The sequence below is a fragment of the Lepus europaeus genome, unplaced genomic scaffold, assembly GCF_033115175.1.
Source record: "Lepus europaeus isolate LE1 unplaced genomic scaffold, mLepTim1.pri SCAFFOLD_29, whole genome shotgun sequence".
Classification (NCBI taxonomy): Eukaryota; Metazoa; Chordata; class Mammalia; order Lagomorpha; family Leporidae; genus Lepus; species Lepus europaeus.
In genome coordinates this window covers 2,691,072-2,713,222 of record NW_026909167.1, presented here as the reverse complement: position 1 = coordinate 2,713,222, position 22,151 = coordinate 2,691,072, and the positions used below count along the sequence as shown (strand labels likewise).

Sequence of the window (22,151 nt, the reverse complement as noted above, 5' to 3'; positions counted from 1 at the left end):
TAATTCAGTTATAATTGGCTGGTCAAATGATCAAAAGTGGAGTTCAATTCCATGATGTATGTATGAAAGACTGCGTGGGCACTGGTATAGGATGTTGAAATTGGGAAAAAAATCAGCAAGAATATGATGAAAAGACATGAGACTGAAATTGGACACATTGTGTTTGAAGTTTCTGTTGTTAATTATGTCAGGATCAACAAAATGCAACTAGAAACATGAGGCAGAGTTCAGTGTGGAGATTAAGTAGCAGAATATCAGTGATCAGAGTGAATGAAATATCATAAGGAACAGGATAACATAATGTGAAAAGGAATGTGAACAGGATCTGAGGAAACTCTGACACCTACTGGTAGGGAAGGACATAATAAAAAAGGACAGGAGAGAAGGAATTTTAATGTTTATTCCAGGGATAAAGAAAATCTCAATATTAAAAAATCTGGGGCCAGCTATGTGGCATAGTGGGTAAAGCTGCTGCCTGCAGTGCCAGCATCCCCTATGGGTGCTGGTTCAAGTCCTGATTGCTCCACTTCCAATAGGCTCTCCATTATGGACGGGGAAAGCAGTGGAAGATGGTCAAGTCTTTGGGGCCCAGCACCCACATGGGACAGCTGGAAAATTTCCTAGCCCCTGAGTTCAGATTGATCCAGGTCTTGCCCTTGTGGCCATTTGGGGAGTGAACCAGTGGATGGAAGACTTCTCTTCCCTCTGGCTCTCCCTCTCTGTAACTCTTGTCTTTCAAATAAATACATTTTTTAAAAAAAATTTATTGAGTATATATGGTTTCAAGATTTGCAGCACCAAAAAATAACTTACATCTCAATTCTATTTCCCAAACATATATGAAGTACCCCTGTCATATTTCATGATATTCAGAGGTCTACTGAAACAAATTTCATGCTCATCAACAAAGGCATTGAGAAAATGCATTTTAAAATACTTCTTTGGTAAAAAATATTTATTTAATTGAAAGTCAGGGTTAGAGAGAGAGGAAGTGAGATACAGAGAGAGATCTTCCATCTGCTAGCTCACTCCCAAAACAGTTGCAAAAGCCAGGGCTGGAATCAACTGAAGCCAGGAATCAGGAGGCTCTGCTGGGTCTCCCACATGGCTACATGGTCCCAGGGATTTGGCCAATCTTCCATTGCCTTCCCAGGTGCATTAGGAGAGCTGGATCAGAAGTGGAGCAGCCAGACTCAAACTGGTACCCATATTGGATTCAGGCTATAGCTTAACCTTTAAATCTTGAAAAAATTATTACTTGCACACAATTTATACCTGCAAGACTCAAAGAATCCCCATGAAAACTCCTATTTGGGTGGTTCAATAAAATAAAATAATATTGGAGCCATCACTGTGGTATAGAAGGTTAACCCACTGCCAGCAACACTGGAATCCCATATAGGTGCGTGTTCAAGCCTCTCTGCACCACTTCCAATCCAGTTCCCTGCTGAGGTATCTCAGAAAGCAGAAGATGAGCCAAGGGCATGGTCCTTATAGGAGATGTGGAAGAGTCTTCCAGAATCCTGGCTTCAGACTGTCATAGCAGCAGTCATTGCAGCCATTTGTGTAATGAATCAGCAGATAGAATCTCTCTCCTCTTTCTGTAACTCTTCCTTTTAAATAAATACATAAATTATTAAAAAAAGATGAAACATGACCACCGCTGGACAAGTAATAGGAGTCAGAGAGTATTCTTATTTTATATATTATTGTTTAAGGTTGCCTCCTCCAGTTCTTGTAAAAAGTACAAGCAATCCTTTGGGAATCAAGAGCAATCTGTCATCTCTCAAGTAACTGATAACTGAAGGTTATGGCAATGACAACACTGTTCAATATGTGAATGGGTTAAATAGACCCCAAGTAAATGCTTCCAAATGCTCAAAATTGGCCAAAGGGAAGGAGAAAGAAATATACATAAAACATGGCTTTCAAAAATCATAAAAGGCAAGATTAAAACATCATGTCTCAAAAAGTTGACCCCATCTAAAATTATGAAAACATATATCTAAGTCTATTTTTTATTTTGTCAGAAGCAACATTACTGACAAAAAAGTATGGAGGGTTTAAGCTGTAGAGAGGCCAAGAGTGATACAGAGGAAACACAACACCTAAGCAATCTAACCCTGAGAGTCCTTGCCAATGGGTACAGTGTGGATTGCAGAGGAAGGACGCTGCAGAGGGCAGAGACATGTGCAGCAAGGGTGCATAATCAAGGCCTCCGTGAAGAGTGTCTCATGTGAACTCAGAGGTCTCTCCCTACTTCTGCCCCCAAAATGGGCAGATTGCTATGATTCCCCACCATGCTCTAAGCCTCTACATGGGGTACACAGAAAGCACATAACTTATTTCTCTGTGAAAGGGTCTAGGGGCCAAGGGTAGCTACCCCGGTGGAGAACAAGGGGGCCTGGCATTATTCAAGATTCTGGATTTGAGTGCAACATGGAACATTATGACTATTGAATTACACCATAAAATATGAGTATCATTTGGATTATCATGAGAAAAAAAGGAAAGTTGGGAAGCCTATGAATGTCCAAAGAAAGCAAAAAAGAGAGATCTGAAGGTTAAGTTCTACCAAAATCAGTGCCACGCTGAGAAATACAAATGAAAAAGATTATCAGGGCCGGTGCTGTGGTGTAGTGGGTAAAGCGGCTGCCTGCAGTGCTAGCATCCCATATGGGCATTGGTTTGGTGAGTCTTGGATGCTCCACTTCCAGTCCAGTTCTTTGCTATGGCCTGGGAAAGCAGTAAAAGATGGCCCAAGTCCTTGGGCCCCTGTACCCACATCAGAGACCTGGAAGAAGCTCCTGGTCCCTGGCTTCAGGTCAGTGCAGCTCTGGCTGTTGCGGCCAACTGGGGAGTGAACCATCAGATGGATGACTCTCTCTCTCTGCCTGTCCTGTGTAACTATGACTTTCAAATAAATAATAAATAAATCCCCCACTGAAGGACTACTTTGCCTGTGAATAGTCCCGCACAGGTGCGCACAGGGGCAGCACCAGGCTCTGCCCTGCCTCAGTTCAGCTGGTGGGGTCTCACCATGTACCTCAGTTCTCTCCTGCTTGGTGGGAGCAGAGCCGCCTGACCCTGTCTCTTCCAGGGGGCCGCAAGGTGCCACCTGCTTGTGCACAGTTCAGACCTGACTGCTGAGAGCGGCCACACACGGTGCTCATTTTTACTTCTAAATGTTAAAAACTTGAAGTAGGTAGTTTCTCCCCCGGCCTGGGTTACCGCTCAGAGGAAACGATGGCTAAGATACCAAAACCACAGTGCCGACAGCTCTCCAATATTTGGGTTATTGCTGGCAGATGGCTCAAGACAGCGACTGTAAACTGGATTTTTAACAAAGCCTGCCCCTCCGTGTTCTGAGACATGTAGCAAAGGGTCTTTTTCAGGGCCTGGGTTGTCTCTAGGGCTAGCAACAGGAATGGATGTAAATGTCGGTCTTGATTTTGACCTGGCACATTCTCCTCTTGCAAGGGGTGCAAGGACTGGAGGCTGCTGTGAGGACCTTTGTATTTTCCACAATGGTGACTGTCAGCAGGGATGACGTCATCACCATGTTCAGGGCTGTTTTCCCCCACACACCCAAGGGCAGGGGCCACTTGTAGCTAAGTCCCTCCCAGTAAGTGCAGGACACCTCTCAGGGGACCTCAGGAAGGGGTGGGCTGGTTGTGTTGTATAAGCTGCCATATTGTGTAGACAAGTCCTGGCTGTCCCCTCTCCCTGTGTGAGGGGCATGAAGGAGGGACCTCCCACATGATGCCCCCCCACCCCAACCCTCAGGCCTCATCCTGCCCCTACAGCCAGGGGCGAAAGCACAGGTTCTCACTTTCCCCTCATCTAAGAGATGGCCAGGGGATGCACAGCAGCAGCTCGCCCCTCCCCTGCAGATTTTAGAATCCTTTTTTATCCCATGTTTTTAGAGGAAGGGGAGGCCAGGCTAAGTACGCTGCATTTCAGAAATGCTGTCTGTGACGATTTTTAACACCTTTTACTCTTCTTACTGGTGCTATTTTGTAGGATAAGAGACAACGTTGACAAGTTTTGTGGGGCTTTTTATACATCTTTTTTTTAAAATCTCAGACTTCTATTTTTTTTTTTTACAGGCAGAGTGGACAGTAGAGGGAGACAGAGAGAAAGGTCTTCCTTTTTGCCGTTGGTTCACCCTCCAATGGCCGCCGTGGTTGGCGCACTGCGGCCAGCGCACCGCACTGTTCCGATGGCAGGAGCCAGGTGCTTATCCTGGTCTCCCATGGGGTGCAGGGCCCAAGAACTTGGGCCATCCTCCACTGCACTCCCTGGCCACAGCAGAGAGCTGGCCTGGAAGAGGGGCAACCGGGACAGGATCGGTGTCCCGACCAGGACTAGAACCTGGTGTGCCGGCGCCGCAAGGCAGAGGATTAGCCTACTGAGCTGCGGCGCTGGCCTAAGACTTCTATTTTTATGTTCAACATTTTCATTAAAAGTTATTTTATTATTATTATTATTTTGTAACTGGAGCCACGGAACAAGTATGCAGAAAAAACTGTGCCTTGTTTCAACAGTTTTTGCTAATTTTTAGGCTGGAAGATGATGATGCCTAGAGTTTACCTTATTATGTTTAATTAAAATCAGTATTTTGCTAAAAAAATAAATAAATAAATCATTTTTTAAAAAGGAACTTATGGGATATGTGCTCCATGGAATACTGACAAAGGTTAAAAACATCATTTAATTTGCAACAAAATGGATAAAACTGGAAAACATCATACTTAGTGAAGTAAGCCAGTCCAGAAAGGACAAATACCATATGTTCTCCCTGATCTCTGATAACTAATAGAGCACCTAAGGTAATCTATAAAAATGAAATTTACACTTTGAGAAGCAATGACTGAATAGCCCTTGTCTCAACTATTGAGGAAGAGTTTTTTTTTCATATTATTTGTTGAAATATTTAATTAGTATAATTAATCATATGTGTATAAAGTTATTTGAAAATAGATCTTAGTGAAAAATAAGAATGCAAATAGGAGGAGAAAGAAAGGGTGTAGGAGTGTGGGTGGGAGGGTGGGTATGGTTGGAAGAATCACTGTTTTCTTAAAGTTTTAATTATGAAATGCTTGAAGTTTGTATTCCTTAACTAAAAGTTTTCTGGGGAAAAAAGACAGAAGAGCATTCCAGGAAAATTTTCATTCTGATGATTTGGGTCAAGGATACTTGGTAGCAATATTTAAAAAGAAAATAAATTATGTGTTTTTCATCTTATTTATTTTTAATGATTAACTGATTTGTTTTGAAAGACATAGTTTTGGGAGAGAGCAGAAGACAGAGAAAGATCTTCCAGTTGTTGCTGCAGTCTCCAAATAGCTGTAACAGGCGGAGCTGGGCCAGACTAACCAACAGCCAGAAGCTTCATCTGGGTCTCAAACATGGGTGGCAGGTGTCGAAGCACTTTGACCATCTTCTGTTGCTTTCACAGGGGCCCTAAGCAGGGAGCTGGATTGGAAGTGGAGCAACCAGGAAACAAACCAGAACCCATAAGGGATGCTAGCATCCTAGGCAGCTGTTTAACCCACTATACCACAATGTCACAATGTCAGCCCAGGTTTTCAATTTAGAATTGTGTGGCATGAGGTATCATTTGGACAGCTACAAATAAACACTCAACAGGGCATAGATATAGTGGTATACATGCTGTGCAAGAAATACAAGCTGGAAGGAAACAGACATGTCAGACCAGATAGGGTCAAACCTGTCAAGGTGAATTGCAGCATGGAATCAACAAGATACCAGTAAAAAGAGAAGAAACCATCAGTGATGTCATGATACAAACAGGATGGCTTCCAGAAGGCTGTCTAGTAGTTTCAACTATGGCAAGGCAAAAGATTCTAGAAGTGAGGCAGTCATTTAGGCTAGTGCCCTAGTCCTACAATAACATTTCTGGCTGTGCTTCCAGCTCCTAATTCTAGATTTTTGCAAATCTAGACACCAGAAGTCAGTGCTGACAACTCAAGCAAGTAGGCTTCTGCATCTCAAATGAGAGGCCAGAACTACATTCTTGGCTCTCAGCTATGACTTTGTTCCACCCTGGCTACTGTGGGCATTTGAAGTATGAATCAGTGGATTAAAGGTCTCTCTCTCTCTCTCTCTCTCTCTCTCTCTCTCTCTCTCTCTCTCTCTCTCTCTCTGGCATAGTAGGCTAACACTACACCCATGGTGCCAGCATCTCACATGGGCAACAGTATGTGTTCCTGGATGCTATTCTTCTTCTTTTTAAGATTTATTTATTTATTTGTTTGTTTATTTGAAAGTGGAGTTACAGAGATGGGGAGACAGAAAGAAAGGTCTTCTATCCACTGGTTAACTCCCAAAATGGTCACAAACAACTGGGGCTAGGCTAATACAAAGCCAGGAGCCAGAAGTTTCTTCCAGATCTCCCATGTGGATGCAGTGGCCTGAAGACTTTGGCCATCCTCTACTGCTCTCCCAAGTCACAGCAAAGAGCCGGATCATTAGGAGAGCAGCTGGGACTCAAATTGGTGCCCATATGGGATGCCAGCATTGTAGGCAGAGGCTTAATCTACTAAGACACAGCACTGGCCCCAGTTGCTCTTCTTCTGATCCAGCTCTCTGTTTATGGCCTGGGAGACCCAGAAGAAGCTTCTAGCTTTGGATCAGCCCATCTCCAACAGTTTGGGCCATTTGGAGAGTGAACCAGTGGATGGAAGACTTTTCTGGGGCCGGCACTGCAGCTAAATAGGCTAATCCTCCATCTGCAGTGCTGGCACCCCAGGTTCTAGTCCTGGTCGGGGTGCTGGATTCTGTCCCGGTTGCCCCTCTTCCTGCCCAGCTCTCTGCTGTGGCCCGGGAGTGCAGTGGAGGATGGCCCAAGTTCTTGGGCCTTGTACCCGCATAGGAGACCAGGAGAAGCACCTGGCTCCCAGCTTTGGATCAGTGTGGTGTGCTGGCTGCAGCCTGCTGGCCACAGCAGCCATTAGAGGCTGAACCAATGCAAAAAGGGAGACCTTCTTCTCTCTCTCCCTCTTACTGTCTACTCTGCCTGTCAAAAAAAAAAAAAGACTTTTCTATCTCTCCTCTCCCTGTAACTCTGCCTCTCAAATAAATAAAATCTTTTTTCAAAAAAGTCTCAATATATTTCCATCTACTTCTTCTTTCTGAAGTATATAAATTTTTTTTGACAGGCAGAGTGGATAGTGAGAGAGAGAGACAGAGAGAAAATTCTACCTTTTTGCCATTGATTCACCATCCAATGGCCACTGCAGCTGGCGCATCGTGCTGATCCGAAGCCAGGAGCCAGGCGCCTCTCCTAGTCTCCCATGCGGGTGCAGGGCCCAAGGACTTGGGCCATCCTCCACTGCCTTCCCAGGCCACAGCAGAGAGCTGGCCTGGAAGAGGGGCAACTGGGATAGAACCCGGTGTGCCGGAGCCGCAATGTGGAGGATTAGCTTGTTAAGCCACGGCGCCGGCCCAGTATATAAATATTTTAAGATGGCAAAATATTCCAATAAAGCAAAGACTAGGGAATTGACTTTGGCTCTGACTATAGTCTATGCCATTGATAAATGTTTCAAAAAATGGAATAATTTGGCTGGAACCACAGCTCACTAGGTTAATCCTATGATTGCAGCACCAGCACACTGGGTTCCAGCCTCAGTTGAGGCACTAGGTTCTGTCCCAGTAGCTCCTCCTCTAGTCCCGTGTGGCCCGGGGACACCCGCAGGTGTCTGTGCTCCCCATCTGGCGGGCAACTGCCTCTACCAAGCACCTGGGTTCAGTTGGCAGCGCTGCCTTGGCTTCCTCCTAGAGCCAGGGGTCTGGCAGGCTCCGCGGCCGAATGGCCTATGGAAGCTGAGGGGGGCCCACCTGCTCCAAAACCAAAAACACGCAGCCGTGGGACTGGGGGGCATTTTTCCTGTGGGCGGGGCTTCCATGCACAAGGTGGCACCTCATTCCTGCCCAAGGCTGGCAGCGGGAACCCAGGAGGTGCTCGGGGACGCAGGAGTGCCCAGACTCCGGTCCTGCAGGCAACACCTGTGGCCCCCGGGGGGGTTCCGTCCAGCCTCAGGAGGACCTGCTGGGACAGCCCGTGCCCGAGCTCTGAGCTCATCTCCCTTGGACCTCCCCAGTGGGCTATGGGAGTGGGTGGGTTCCAGCAGCGGACCACCCCACCCACCCACCCTGCGTTGGCCCCGCCCACAAGCCCCTAGGGCTAGGATTCCCAGAGGGCTCATTTGCAACCTGGGGAGGCAGGGCAGTCAGGGTGTGAGGCCCGGGGACACCCGCAGGTGTGTGTGCTTCCCCGTGGCCGGCCGCTGCTGCTAGCTAGCACCTGGGGGCAGTTGGCAGCACCGCCTGGGCAGCCTCTGCTAGAGCCAGGGGTCTGGCAGGCTCTGCAGGCGAATGGCCTACAGAAGCCGATGGGGGCCCGCCCGCTCCAAAACCCAAAACGCGTAGCGGCCTCCAGGGGTTTAGGGGACAAAAGTGGGTGTGTGTCTTGCAGTGCCTGGCCAGAGGGAGGGAGGCTGTTGAGCCGCAGCCGGCTCCAGCCCTTCGGGGAACTGCCAGCAGAGGCTTCGGGAGTGGGGGCTGCCAACTCAGACCTCCCGTCTCAGTGGCTGCAGCCGGCCAGGCAGGCTGCATGTTCCGGCCCGGCTGTGGACTTATGGGGCTTCTTGCATACGGGCGGGGGTTCCACGCACAAGGTGGCACCTCCTCCCGGCCCAAGGCTGGTGGCGGGAACCCAGGAGGCGCTTGGGGACGCAGGAGTGCCCAGACTCTGGTCCTGCAGGCAACAGCTGAGGGACCCCGGGCATGTCCGTGCACCCTCAGGAGGCCCTGCTGGGACAGCCTGTGCCCGAGCTCCGAGTTCAGCTCCCTTTAACAGCCCCAGTGGGCTTCAGGAGTGTGTGTGCGCCAGCAGCAGACCTCCCAACCTTCCCACCCTGCGTCGGCCCCACCCACAAGCCCCTAGGGTGAGGATTCCCGGAGGGCTCATTTGCAACCCGGGGAGGCAGGGCAGTCAGTGCGTGTAGCCCTGGGGCACACGCAGGTGTGTGTGCTCTCCCGTGACAGGCCGCTGCCGCTAGCTAGCACCTGGGGTCAGTTGGCAGTGCCGCCTGGGCAGCCTCCTAGAGCCAGGGATCTGGCAGGTTCAGGGGGAGAATGTCCTATGGAAACCGAGGGGGGCCTGCCCGCTCCAAAACCCAAAACACGATGCGGCCTCCAGGGACAGAGGGGACACACGTGGGTGTGTGTCTTGCAGTGCCCGGCCAGAGGGAGGGAGGCTGTTGAGGCACAGCCGGCTCGAGCCCTTCGGGGAACTGCCAGCGGAGGCTTCGGGAGTGGGGGCTGCCAACTCACACCCCCCATTCCCTGTGGCTGCAGCTGTCCAGGCAGGCTGCAGGGTCGGGCCCGGCTGTGGCCTTAGGGGGCTTCTAGCCTGTGGGCGGGGCTTCCACGCACAAGGTGGCACCTCATTCTGGCCCAAGGCTGGTGGCGGGAACCCAGGAGGCACTCAGGGACGCAGGAGTGCCCGGATTCTGGTCCTGCAGGCAACACCTGAGGGTCCCCGGGCGAGTCCGTCCACATTCAGGAGGCCCTCTGGGACAGCCCATACCCAAGCACCGAGCTCATCTGCTATTACAACCTCAGTGGGCTTCAGGAGTGTGTGTGTGCCAGCAGCAGCCCTCCCCACCCACCCAGCCTGTGTTGGCCCCACCAACAAGCCCCTAGGGGGAGGTTTCCCGGAGGGATCATTTGAAAACCGGAGAGGCACGGCAGTAGTGTCTGTGGCTTGGGGACACCTTCAGGTGTGTGTGCTCACCCCGCCGCCAGCCACTGCCGCTAGCTAGCCGTGGCTTCCTCCTAGAACCAGGGGTCTGGCAGGCTCCGTGGGCGAATGGCCTACGGAAGCCGAGGGGGGCCCGCCAGCTCCAAAACCCAAAACGCGCTGCGGCCACCAGGGACACAGTGGATTCAAGTGGGTGTGTGGCTGGCAGTGCCCGGCCAGAGGCAGGGAGGCTGCTGAGGCGCAGCCGGCTCCAGCCCTTCGGGGAACTGCCAGCGGAGGCTTCGGGAGTGGGGGCTGCTAACTCACACCCCCCATTCCCTATGGCTGCAGCCGGCCAGGCAGGCTGCAGGGTCAGGCCCGGCTGTGGCCTTAGGGGGCTTCTTGCCTGTGAGCTGGGCTTCCACGCACAAGGTGGCACCTCCTCCTGGCCCAAGGCTGGTGGCGGGAACCCAGGAGGAGCTCGGGGACACAGGAGTGCCCAGATTCTGGTCCTGCAGGCAACAGCTGAGGGACCCCGGGCATGTCCCTCCAGACTGAGGAGGCCCTGCTGGGACCGCCCGTGCCCAAGCTCTGAGTTCAGCTCCCTATTACAGCCCCAGTGGGCTTCAGGAGTGTGTGTGTGCCAGCAGCAGCCCTCCCCACCCTCCCACCCTGCGTCGGCCCCACCCACAAGTCCTAGGGCGAGGATTCCTGGAGGGCTCATTTGTAACCCCGGGAGGCAGGGCAGTCAGTGTGTGAGGCCCGGGGACACCCGCAGGTGTGTGTGCTTGCCCCGTGGCCTGCCACGGCGGCTAGCTAGCACCTGGGGGCAGTTGGCAGCACCGCCTGGGAAGCCTCCTAGAGCCAGGGGTCTGGCAGGCTCTGCAGGCGAATGGCCTACAGAAGCCGAGGGGGGCCCGCCCGCTCCAAAACCCAAAATGCGCTGCGGCCTCCAGGGACACAGGGGACACAAGTGGGTGTGTGTCTTGCAGTGCCCGGCCAGAGGGAGGGAGGCTGTTGAGCCGCAGCTGGCCTCAGCCCTTTGGGGAACTGCCAGCAGAGGCTTCGGGAGTGGGGGCTGCCAACTCAGATCTCCCATCTCTGTGTCTGCAGCCGGCCAGGCAGGCTGCATATTCGGGCCGGCTGTGGCCTTAGGGGGCTTCTTGCATATGGGCGGTGCTTCCACGCACAAGGTGGCACCTCATCCCAGCCCAAAGCTGTTGGCGGGAACCCAGGAGGCAATCGGAGATGCAGGAGTGCCCAGACTCCGTTCCTGTAGGCAACACCTGAGGGCCCCGGGCATTTCTGTCCAGACTGAGGAGGCCCTGCTTGGACAGCCCATGCGTGAGCTCTGAGCTCATCTCCCTTTGACCACCCCAGTGGGCTTCAGGATTGGGTGTGTGCCAGCAGCAGCCCTCCCTGCCCATCCACTCTGCATCTGCCCCACCCACAAGCTCCTAGTAGGAGGATTACCAGAGGGCTCATTTGCAACCTGGGGAGGCAAGGCAGTCAGTGTGTGAGGCCCAGGGAAAACCGCAGGTGTGTGTGCTCGCCCTGTGGCCTGCTGCTGCCGCTAGCTAGCACCTGGGGTCAGTTGGCAGCGCCGCCTGGGCAGCCTCCTAGTGCCAGTGGTCTGGCAGGCTCCGTGGGCGAATGTCCTATGGAAGCCGAGGGGGGCCTGCCCGCTCCAAAACCCAAAATGCGCTGCGGCCTTCAGGGACACAGGGGACACAAGTGGGTGTGTGTCTTGCAGTGCCCGGCCAGAGTGAGGGAGGCTGATGAGCCGCAGCAGGCTCCAGCCCCTTGGGGAACTGCCAGCGAAGGCTTCGGGAGTGGGGGCTGCCAACTCAGACCTCCCGTCTCTGTGGCTGACCCTGTCCAGGCAGGCTGCAGGGTTGGGCCAGGCTCTGTCCTTAGGGGGCTTCTTGCCTGTGGGCGGGGCTTCCACGCACAAGGTGGCACCTCCTCCCGGCCCAAGGCTGGTGGCGTGAACCCAGGAGGTGCTCGGGGACGCAGGAGTGCCCAGACTCTGGTCTTGCAGGCAACAGCTGAGGGACCCCGGGCATGTCCGTCTAGACTAAGGAGGCCCGACTGGGACTGCCTGTGCCCGAGCTCTGAGCTCAGCTACCTATTATATCCCCAGTGGGCTACAGGAGTGTGTGTGTGCCAGCAGCAGCCCTCCCCACCCTCCCACCTTCATCGGCCCTGCCTTCAAGCCACTAGGGCGAGGATTCCTGGAGGGCTAATTTGCAACCTGGAGAGGCAGCCCAGTCAGTGTGTGAGGCCCGGGGACACCCGCAGGTGTGTGTGCTTGCCCTGTGGCCTGCCACGGCGGCTAGCTAGCTCCTGGGGGCAGTTGGCAGCACCGCCTGGGCAGCCTCTCCTAGAGCCAGGGGTCTGGCAGGCTCCGCAGGCGAATGGCCTACAGAAGCCGAGGGGGGCCCGCCCGCTCCAAAACCCAAAACACGCTGCGGTTTCAGGGACACAGGGGACACAAGTGCGTGTGTGTCTTGCAGTGCCCGGCCAGAGGGAGGGAGGCTGTTGAGGCGCAGCTGGCTCCAGCCCTTCGGGGAACTGCCAGCGGAGGCTTCGGGAGGGTGGGCTGCAAACTCAGACCTCTCGTCTCTGTGGCTTCAGCCGGCCAGGCAGGCTGCAGGGTTGGGCCCGGCTGTTTCCTTAGGGGTCTTCTTGCCTGTGGGCAGGGCTTCCACGTAGAAGGTGGCACCTCATTCTGGCCCAAAGCTGTTGGCGGGAACCCAGGAGGCGCTCGGAGATGCAGGAGTGCCCAGATTCTGTTCCTGCAGGCAACACCAGAGGGCCCCCGGGCATGTCCATCCAGACTGAGGAGGCCCTGCTGGGACTGCCTGTGCCTGAGCTCCGAGCTCAGCTACCTATTACAGCCCCAGTGGGCTTCAGGAGTGGGTGTGTTCCAGCAGCAGACCTCCCAACCCTCCCACCCTACCTCGGCCTCATCCACAAGCCCCTTGGATGAGGATTCCTGGAGGGCTCATTTGCAACCCGGGGAAGCAGAGCAGTCAGTGTGTGAGGCCCGGGGACACCCGCAGGTGTGTGTGCTCCCACTCACGCGGGCCGCTGCTGCTAGCTAGCACCTGGGGTCAGTTGGCAGCACCGCCTGGTCAGCATCCTAGAGCCAGGGATCTGGCAGGCTTTGCGGGAGAATGGCCTACAGAAACCGAGGGGGGCCTGCCCGCTCCAAAACCCAAAACGTGTAGCGGCCTCCAGGGACACAGGGGACACAAGTGGGTGTGTGTCTTGCAGTGCCCGGCCAGAGGGAGGGAGGCTGTTGATTCACAGCTGGCTCCAGCCCTTCGGGGAACTGCCAGCAGATGCTTCGGGAGTGGGGGCTGCAAACTCAGACCTCCCATCTCTGTGACTGCAGCCGACCAGGCAGGCTGCATGTTCGGGCGCAGCGGTAGGCCTCGGGGGCTTCTGCATATGGGCGGGGCTTCCACGCACAAGGTGGCACCTCCTCCCTGCCCAAGGCTGGTGGCAGGAACCCAGGAGGTGCTCGGAGACCCAGGAGTGCCCAGATTCTGGTCCTGCAGGCAACACCTGTGGGCCCCTGGGCATTTCCATCCACCCTCAGGAGGTCCTGCTGGGACAGCCTGTGCCCGAGCTCTGAGCTCATCTCCCTATTACCACCCCAGTGGGCTTCAGGATTGGGTGTGTGCCAGCAGCAGACCTCCCCACCCTCCAACCCTGCGTTGGCCCCGCCCACAAGCCCCTAGGGCGAGGATTCCTGGAGGGCTCATTTGCAACCTGGGGAGGCAGTGCAGTCAGTGTCTCAGGCCCGGGGACACCCGCAGGTATGTGTGCTCCCAATATCGTGGGACTCTGCTGCTAGCGAGCACCTGGGGTCAATTGGCAGTGCCACCTGGGCAGCCTCCTACAGCCTGTGGTCTGGCAGGCTTTGCAGGCGAATGGCCTACGGAAGCCGAGGGGGGCCTGCCCACTCCAAAACCCAAAACGCGCTGTGGCCTCCGGGACACAGGGGACACAAGTGGGTGTGTGTCTTGCAGTGCCCGGCCAGAGAGAGGGAGGCTGGCTGCTGAGCCACAGCCGGCTCCAGCCCTTGGTGGAACTGCCAGCGGAGGCTTCGGGAGTGGGGGCTGCCAACATAGACCTCCCGTCTCTGTGGCTGCAGCCGGCCAGGCAGGCTGCATGTTCGGGCGCGGCCGTGGGCCTAGGGGTCTTCTTTCCTGTGGACGGTACTTCCACGCACAAGGTGGCACCTCATCCTGGCCCAAAGCTGGTGGCGGGAACCCAGGAGGCGCTCGGGGACGCAGGAGTGCCCAGACTCTGGTCCTGCAGGCAACAGCTGAGGGACCCCGGGCATGTCCGTGCACCCTCAGGAGGCCCTGCTGGGACAGCCTGTGCCCGAGCTCCAAACTCATCTCCCTATTACAGCCACAGTGGGCTTCTAGAGTGGGTGTGTGCCAGCAGCAGCCCTCCCCACCCTCCCACCCTGTGTCGGCCCCACCCACAAGCCCCTAGGAGGAGGATTCCCGGAGGGCTCATTTGCAACTTTGGGAGGCAGGCAGTCAGTGTGTGTGGCCCTGGGGCACCCGCAGGTGTGTGTGCTCCCCCTGTGACAGGCTGCTGCCCCTAGCTAGCACGTGCGGTGAGTTTCACACGTCGCCTTGGCTTCCTCCTAGAGCCAGGAGTCTGGCAGGCTCCTCAGGTGAATGGCCTATGGAAGCCGAAGGGGGCCCGCCCGTTCCAAAACCCAAAACGCGTAGCGGCCTCCAGGAACACAGTGGATTCAAGTGGGTGTGTGTCTTGCAGTGCCCGGCCAGAGGCAGGGAGGCTGCTGAGGCGCAGCTGGCTCCAGCCCTTCGGGGAACTGCCAGCGGAGGCTTCGGGAGTGGGGGCTGCCAACTCAGACTTCCCATTTCTGTGGCTGCAGCTGGCTAGGAAGGCTGCATGTTCGGGCCCGGCTGTGGCCTTAGGGGGCTTCTTGCCTGTGGGCGGGGCTTCCTTGCACAAGGTGGCACCTCATCCCAGAGCAAGGCTGGTGGCGGGAACCCAGGAGGCGCTCGGAGACGCAGGAGTGCCCAGATTCTATTCCTGCAGGCAACACCAGAGGGCCCTCGGGCATGTCCATCCAGACTGAGGAGGCCCTGCTGGGACTGCCCGTGCCCCAGCTCCGAGCTCAGATCCCTATTACAGCCCCAGTGGGCTTCAGGAGTGCGTGTGTTCCAGCAGCAGACCTCCCCACCCTCCCACCCTGCGTCGGCCACGTCCACAAGCCCCTAGGGCGAGGATTCCTGGAGGGCTCATTTGCAACCCGGGGAGGCAGGCAGTCAGTGTCTCAGGCCCGGGGACACCCGCAGGTGTGTGTGCTCCCACTCACACGGGCCGCTGCCACTAGCTAGCACCTGGTTTCAGTTGGCAGCGCCACCTGGTCAGCATCCTAGAGCCTGGGGTCTGGCAGGCTCCGGGGGCGAATGGCCTACAGAAGCCGAGGGGGGCCCGCCCACTCCAAAACCCAAAACGCGCTGCGGCCTCCAGGGACACAGGGGACACAAGTGGGTGTGTGTCTTGCAGTGCCCGGCCAGAGGGAGGGAGGCTGTTGAGCCGCAGCCGGCTGCATCGCTTCGGGGAACTGCCAGCGGAGGCTTCGGGAGTGGGGGCTGCCAACCCAGACCTCCCATCTCAGTGGCTGAGCCGGCCAGGCAGGCTACTGGTTTGGGTGCTGCTGTGGGCCTAGGTGATTCTTGCCTATGGGCGGGGCTTCCACACACAAGGTGGCACCTCCTCCTGGCCCAAGGCTGGTGGCGGGAACCCAGGATGCTCTCGTAGACGCAGGCGTGCCCAGACTCCATTCCTGTAGGCAACACCTTAGGGCCCCCGGGCATTTCTGTCCAGACTGAGGAGGCCCTGCTTGGACAGCCCATGCGTGAGCTCTGAGCTCATCTCCCTTTGACCGCCCCAGTGGGCTTCAGGATTGGGTGTGTGCCAGCAGCAGCCCTCCCTGCCCATCCACTCTGCATCTGCCCCACCCACAAGCTCCTAGGGGGAGGATTCCCAGAGGGCTCATTTGCAACCTGGGGAGGCAGGGCAGTCAGTGTGTGAGGCCCAGGGAAAACCGCAGGTGTGTGTGCTCGCCCTGTGGCCTGCTGCTGCTGCTAGCTAGCACCTGGGGTCAGTTGGCAGCACCGCCTGGGTAGCCTCCTAGTGCCAGTGGTCTGGCAGGCTCCGTGGGCTAATGTCCTATGGAAGCCGAGGGGGGCCTGCCCGCTCCAAAACCCAAAACACGCTGCGGCCTCCAGGGGTTTAGGGGACACAAGTGGGTGTGTGTCTTGCAGTGCCCGACCAGAGGGAGGGAGGGAGGCTGGGTGCTGAGGCGCAGCCGGCGCCAGCCCTTCGGTGAACTGCCAGTAGCGGCTTTGGGAGTGGGGGCTGCAAACTCAGTCCTCCTGTCTCTGTGACTGCAGCTGGCCAGGGCGGCTGCAGGGTCGGGCATGGCCGTGGGCCTAGGGGTCTTCTTGCCTGTGGGCGGGGCTTCCACACACAAGGTGGCACCTCCTCCTGGCCCAAGGCTGTTGGCGGGAACCCAGGAGGTGCTCGGGGACGCAGGAGTGCCCAGACTCTGGTACTGCAGGCAACACCAGAGGGCCCCGGGGCGTGTTGCTCCAGCCTCAGGAGGTCCTGCTGGTACAGCCCGTGCCCATACTCCGAGCTCTTCTCCCGGTTTCTGCCCCAGTGAGAGGGAAAGGGAGGAAGGGTGGGAAGAAGAAAGAGAGAGGCAGAGATACAGAGGCAGAGATGGAGAAAGATATTCTATCTGCTAGTTCATTGCCCAAATGGCTGCAATGGCTAGGGTTGGGCCATGCTGAAGCCAGGAACCATGAGCTTCATCCGGGTCTCCAAAATGAATGCAGGGGCCCAAGATCTTGAGCCATCCTCTATTACTTTCCCAGGCACATTAGTAGGGAGCTGGATTGGAAATGGAGCAGCCAAGGGTTGAACCTGCATCCATATGGGATGATTGCATCATAGGCTCTGGCTTAACCCATTAGGCCACAATGCTGGTCTCAAAAGTTCATTTAGACACTGTGCTGTGGAAACACCAAAGTCCATCAGTGTCCTTTTAAATCTGCTATTATATCATTAAGCATTATAATTTCTACTTGGATCATAGTATGGGCTTTTTAAAAACACATGCATATACACAAGAATAATTTATTCATTGTTGTATTTTCTTTCACTTTCTCTGATATCTAGAATTTAAGGGACATATTTCTAATGTTTTATTTATCATCTATTTTATTTCTTTTTCTCATTTAGGCATCTGGGCACCTAAAAACACAGTTTTTAATTTCTATATTTTTTTGAAAAAACTTTTTGTGGAGCTTCTGCGTGGGTGCAATTTAAGCAGGTAGGGATTGGGTATATCACTTTGCCAAAGTCACCATGACACATTACAACAAATGGGATGGTTTAATTCACCAGATGTTGTTTCTCATAGTCCTGCACATTGGAAGTCTGAGATCAAGGTGTTTGCAGGCTTGGTTACTTTTGCGACCTCACTCCCTGGCTTCCAGTCAGCCAGCAACTTGCTGTGTGCTCACATGGTATTTCCTCTGTCCATGTGAATACCTGGTGGCTCTCCTTATAAGGACAGTTATGAGTCTGGTTTAGGGCCTCACACTTGATATCATTTTCCTTCTGTTATATCTTTAAAGGTCCTGTATCTAGAAACAATCACATTGGAGGTTAGGGGTGCAAGATATTCACTTTTGGGAAAGTCAGTTCAGCCCATTACAGTGAGAAGTTCCAGTGCTCTGCCTCAATGAATCCAGGTCAGAGGAGGGCTTAATGCTTGAAATGAGGGTTAGGATTCCTCATAATATTATTCTATGCTGTCTCTCATATGTGCACACAAAAAAATATATATATTTACAAATTCCTGTGTATGCATACACAAAATGTAGATGTTTAAATGTTGTATTCAGGCAAAATCAACATAGTAACCCATAAAGTGGAATGTTAGAAAATATTAAAATGGAAAAGAAATAGGAAAATGACAACAGGGTGAGTTATATGAGTATATATGAGTCCATCATTCATCATTCCCAAAAAACAAGCATCATAGTATGAGAAACAAAACTAAAACTATTCTTCACAGGAATACAGGCCAGTTTACATGAGGAGTGTTGTCCTAATTTTTTTATAAACCTTTAATTAATGTTAATCTGGTAGAAATTATGATTATATAGCAAAAAGGGAAGATAGATTCTGAGAGAATATCAGTCTGTTTCTGTAGCAACAGGTTTAATGATTCTTTTTTTTTTTTTTTTGGACAGGACGAGTGGACAGTGAGAGAGAGAGACAGAGACAGAGAGAAAGGTCTTCCTTTTGCCGTTGGTTCACCCTCCAATGGCCACCGCGGCCGGCGCATTGCACTGATCTGAAGCCAGGAGCCAGGTGCTTGTCCTGGTCTCCCATGGGGTGCAGGGCCTAAGGACTTGGGCCATCATCCACTACCTTTCCGGGCCATAGCAGAGAGCTGGCCTGGAAGAGGGGCAACCAGGACAGAATCCGGCACCCCGACAGGACTAGGACCCAGTATGCTGGCACCACAAGGCAGAGGATTAGCCTACTGAGCCACGGCGCTGGCCTAATGCTTCCTTTTATCTTCGAGCATTATCTACTAAAGTAACTGCAGAGTGGTTCATTATGGATTTTTCAATTCCTTGCCAGTTTTACATAATAACATTTTAAAAATTATGGCTACATTTTTTTTTTATTTACTTGAAATGCAGAGTTATAGAGAGGCAGAGAAAGAGAGAGAGGAAGAGAGAGAGGGAGTGAGGTAGATCATTCATCCACTGGTTCACTCCCCAAATGGCCACCATGGCCAGAGCTGGGCCAATCCAAAACCAGGAGCCTGGGGCTTCTTCTGGATCTACAACGTGGGTGCAGAGACCCATGCACTTGGGCTATCTTCTATTGCTTTTCCCGGTGCATTAGCAGGGAGCTGGATTGGAAGTGGAGCAGCCAGTACTCAAACCGGTTCCCATATGGGATGCTGGCACTGTAGGCAATGGCTTTACCTGCTAATGCCACAGTGCTGGCTCATAGATGTGCTTTTAATTCTTGTACTTATTTTACCAGTTTGGTGAAATAGATATGGTTATTAATAAACTTGTGATAAAATGTCAAACAGACATATATGTCACATTAGTTTGTTCAAAGCCAACAAAGTGCATCAGTAATAATGTGATAAATTCACAGAATACTGAAAACTTATTGAGTTTGTTTTTAGTAGCTAATAGATAATTAGTATGTGGTAATTAGAAACATAATTCACAAGTTACTGAGTATTCATGTATTAAAATTGAATGGGAGGGCGGTGCTGTGGCATGGCAGGTGAAGCCCCAGCCAGCAGTGCCGGCATCCCATATGGGCACCGGTTCGAGACCCAGTTTTTCCAGTTCTGCTCAAGCTCTCTGCTATGGCCTTGGAAAGCAGTAGAAGATGGCCCAAGTCCTTGGGCCCCTGCACCCATGTGGGAGACCTGGAGGAAGCTCCTGGCTCCTGGCTTTGTATTGGCACAGCTGTGGCCAGTGTGGTCAGTTGGAGAGTAAGCCAGCAGATGAAAGGCCTCTCTCTCTCTCTCTCTGCCTCTCTCTTTCTGTGTAACTCTTTTAAGTAAATTAACTAATCTTAAAAATAAATGAATGGGGGGACCTCACGTCCACAAGGAGTCGCACCTACCTCACCACGGATGCACACTCCTGAAGACAGAATATGTAACATCTAAAAGTGAAAGACCAAGAGCCAGCAACACAATCCAAGTCTCCTACATGGTTGGCAGGAATCCAATTACTTGGACTCTGACCACTGCCTCCCAGGGTCTGCATTAGTTGGAAGCTAGAGTCTGGAGCTGGAGCCGGGCTTCAAACCTAGGCACTTAGGTGTGGGACAGAGGTGTCTTAACTATTAGACCAAATGCCTGCTTTGAGGCTCTTTGATTAACTTTCTTCAAGCAGAAGCCACATGGTGTAATGGGAAAAACAGCCTTGGAATCTAACAAAGTTGATTCCTGGATTGAGTCCCAGTTCTGTGTGACCTTGGACAAGTTGCTTTACTTCTATGAATTTCCGTTTCCTTCTCAATGGACACCTTGCAACCCAGTGTCTAGGAGCGCCCCTAGCACATCCTGAGTCAGCCTACGAGTCTGCCACTCCACAACCCTCTCGAGGCCGGCGCCCTCTCTCAGCAAGTGTGTGCACAGCTTGCGCTGACCCCTGCTCTCTGGGCTCGAGAGTCTGCCCGCTGGGTGTCCTCTCGCAGACCACAAAGTGGCAGCGCGATGGTCTCTAGGTGTCCCCGGCCCATCCCGACACAGAAGGGGCCCATCACCGAGGGCTCAGCCGAGGCCTCATTCCTCAGGGTGCAGATCGAAGGAGCGGGCCAAATGTGTGCGCGGCCAGCATCCCCTCAGCGCTCCCCTCAGCTCTCGCTCTGCCTCCTCCGCCTTTGCGCGCCTCCTGCCAGGGTCACCACCCAGCAGTGGTGTCTGCAGAGCACACAGAGCGAGTGGCGCCCACACGCCCTGCGCTGCTCCACAAGCTGGGCCCGGCTGCCCTGGATGCTGAGGTGGCGGACTGGAAAGCTGCTGGTCTAGCGCGCCCAGAATGGAGATCCTCGTACCCACGCAGGCCGTACACTCTCAGCCCGTGCGCGATGAGGCGCTGAAGCAGCCGCTGGCGCTGCGGGGCCGCCCCCAAGGACGAGAAAGCGGCCTGGCTGAGGGCGGGGGACGCCGGCTTGCTGGAGTAGAGGGGCGGTGGGTTCATGGCGCAAAAAACGTTCCCTGCCTCTCTCCCTGCTCCCTGGCCCTGGACTAGGCAGTCCAGCCCCCACCTCTCCTATTCCACCACCACTGCCTCCTCCATGGGCAATGACAGCAGCTGGCCTGGCTGGTGGAGCCCGAGCAGCAAGCAAGACCGGTAGTACTGTGAGCTCTGCAGAAGATGCAGAACCTGCTGTGCTGTAGCCACAGCACCAGCGCCAGGATTGGAACAAGCAGGAGCTCCTGTGCCAAGGCCAGAGGGAACCTCTGGACGCGGGGCAGGCTCGCACCAGCACCCTGGCCATTCCCACAATGCCACGGCCCAGGGCCGGTGGGGCCAGAGCCCAAGAGGCCAGGAGATGCAGCCAAGGCCTTTGCTGCGTCCCACCTCGCGCAAACCCGGGCCTCCAGGGCCTGGCCGCTGCGCAGAGGTGGAGCCAGGGAAGGAGGAACCGCTGACCCGCCATCGCTGTATCAGGAGAAGGCGAACTTGTACCCGCTTAGCCCATGCTCAGTGAGGGCCTAAGCCATAGGTGTGGTCTGCAGCCCAAAGGGCCGAGGAAGCTGCTTCTGGCGCTGCCTTGCATGAACAAGCGTGGCATCTGTGTAGTGGACAACTTCCTGGGCAAGATAGGTGACGAGATGCGCGCTCTGCACTGCACAGGCAGGTTCACAGATGGCCAGTTGGTTAGCCCAAAGAGCAACTCCTCCTAGGACATCAGAAGGGATAAGATCACCTGGATCTAGGGCAAGAAGCCCGGCTGTGAAACCACTGGGCTGCTGATGAGCAGCATGGACAACCTGATCCGCCACTGTAACGAGAAGCTGGGCAACTACAAAATCAATGGCCGGACGAAAGCCATGGTTGCCTGTTATCCAGGCAATGGAACAGGTTATGTGCGGTATGTTGATAATCCAAATGGAGATGGGAGATGTGTGACATGTATATATTATCTTAATAAAGAGTGGGGTGCTAAGGTAAGTGGAGGTATACTTCGAATTTTCCAGAAGGCAAAGCCCAGTTTTCTGACATTGAACTCAAATTTGATAGACTGCTATTTTTCTGGTCTGACCCTCGCAGCCCTCATGAAGTACAACCACCATATGCCGCAAAGGACACAATAACTGTTGGGTATTTTGATGCAGATGAGAGAGCAGGAGCTAAAGTAAAATATCTAACAGGTGAAAAAGGAGTGAGGGTTGAACTCAATAAACCTTCTGAGTCAATCAGTAAGTATGTCTTATAGAGCCTCTCATCCAGCAATACCCTTGGTTCATGACAATAATTGTTGACACTGTTTGTTAACTTGTGAATGTAAATAAATGGGATAAAGAAAAATAGAAAAACAGTGGGCATTTTAATAAGGAAAAGATACAACTGTTTTGTGGAACATCATACAAGAAGATTTCACTGCTGTGGCTTTGTACTGCATGATCCACTCAGAATCTGTGATTGCTTATGGGAAGAAGATAAGCTGCCGGTGGAAAATGGTTTTTACATCTGGACATGAAATAAGTGCCCTGTGTGAAATTTTTTCATTCCTATATTTTGTC

The 22,151-nt window shown here is 53.7% G+C and overlaps 1 pseudogene; it reads left to right on the top strand.

The window, feature by feature from the left end:
* The first annotated feature begins 20,698 nt into the window (after nucleotides 1–20,698).
* LOC133754751 (egl nine homolog 1-like) lies at nucleotides 20,699–21,844 on the top strand (annotated as a pseudogene).
* Nucleotides 21,845–22,151: the final 307 nt, after the last annotated feature.